A 1,816-nucleotide genomic window follows, 5' to 3' on the forward strand; every position below is an offset into this window, starting at 1 on the left:
AACCTGTTTGTGTGGGAGTTGTCTGTTTTGTCAGCATTCATCAAACATAAATCACGCATATTCATGCATATTCATAAACATTCAGATATTCATGTTGCATTTCTTGCCATGTATCTTTTGCTTGTCGTGTTCTCCTGCACGGGTGATATAGATCTCTTTATAGATCTCCCCAAGCAGATGTCGGGTGTCAAAATCTCTCCATATAGAGTCAACCCCATAAGCAGAAAATGTTGTCTTTCCTTCTGCAGTTCCCCACTGAGATATATCCTCGTGGATGACGGTTTCTTCTATTTCCTCCCAACACATATATTGGGATGGATGTTCCTATTTGAGTTACATCCTCATTAGGACGTGTCTTGATTCAGTCTATCTTTTCGGATTATTCCCGAATTGGCTAATTGTCAAATGTCTTGTGCTTCCCAGTGGGTTGTTCCCCCAGCGGAGTAATTTTGGGCCGCTACCCTCATACCTGTGGTTATAAGTCCTACTTTTCCTGGCTTTCTTGACAGAATTTGTGGTTATACACCTTTTATTCTCCAGCCAGAGTTGTTGGTTTTCTACCTCATATCGGTAGTTGTAAATCCTATTTTCCTGCTCTCCAGCAGTTTGTGGTTTGTTATAAACCCTATTTTGGTTTCCCGTGCGAATTTGTGATTCGTTCTATCCCCACGTGGAGTTGTTGGTCTTCTATCCCGTATTCGGTAGATGTAAACCCTAATTTTGTGGTCACCTCCACCCTTTTTGGCTTTCTGCCTACAAACCAGCAGTCGTAAGTCCTATCTTTGCGGTTTTTCTACTTACAAACCGGTAGTCATAAACCCTGTTTTCTCCACTTGCAGAGTTAACTTTGTTGTTCATCTCAACCGATGACAATTTCCCTTGTGGTTATCTTCATCTAGTTCTTGATGTTGATTTTTCCTTTGCTTGGATAAGTTGCTCAGATCAGCACTTATATCCCTCGCAAGTCTTTTGTGGATAATTGCCGTATGCTAGCAATTTTATCCCCAGTGGGTCCTTTCACCTTGTGTCAGTGATTGTGTTCCCTGGATCATTGGTTTTCACCAGTGAATCCTCAGCAGATCGCCTTTCATTTACCCTTTTGTCGGTAATGTCTGTTGCTCCTTTTGATTGGTCATCATTATATACCTATTCTGGTATCCTGATGCCTTTCTTTTCGGATTTTTATCCTATAAACAACCTACAACCCGGTTAAGGATAATCTTCCATGCGAGGTTATTATTCACGTTTTGACGGCTATGAATAATATGTCTCATGCGCTCTTTGGTCGGAATCCTTTGTTGATCTTCCCCAGTCGAGTAAGATTCGTTTTCCCGTTGTGGAATCGAATGTCCATCCTATAAACAAGTCTGCTGTTCTAGCTTTCTTCAGGGTGATGAGTGTTTTGGAACACAAACCAATTCACGTCTTCGGATTTTATCCTACAAACAACCTACAACCCGGTTCAGGATAATCTTCCTTTAGTCAGATTCGTATTCCTTGTGGAATCGAATGTCCATCCTATAAACAAGTCTGCTGTTCTAGCTTTCTTCAGGATGATGAGTGTTTTGGAACACAAACCAATTCACGATTTCGGATTTTATCCTACAAACAACCTACGACCCGGTTCAGGATAATCTCCCTTTGTGAGTATTCTATCCACGTTCTAACGGTAATGGATATTATATCTCGTTCACTCTCGAGTCAATCTTTTGATTGTTTTCTCCGCAGAGTCAGATTCGTGTTCCTTGTGGAATCGAATGTCCATCCTATAAACAAGTCTGCTGTTCTAGCTTTCTTCAGGGTGATGAGTGTTTTG

This window comes from Lathyrus oleraceus, chromosome 5 (assembly GCF_024323335.1).
Source record: "Lathyrus oleraceus cultivar Zhongwan6 chromosome 5, CAAS_Psat_ZW6_1.0, whole genome shotgun sequence".
NCBI classification, from domain to species: Eukaryota; Viridiplantae; Streptophyta; class Magnoliopsida; order Fabales; family Fabaceae; genus Lathyrus; species Lathyrus oleraceus.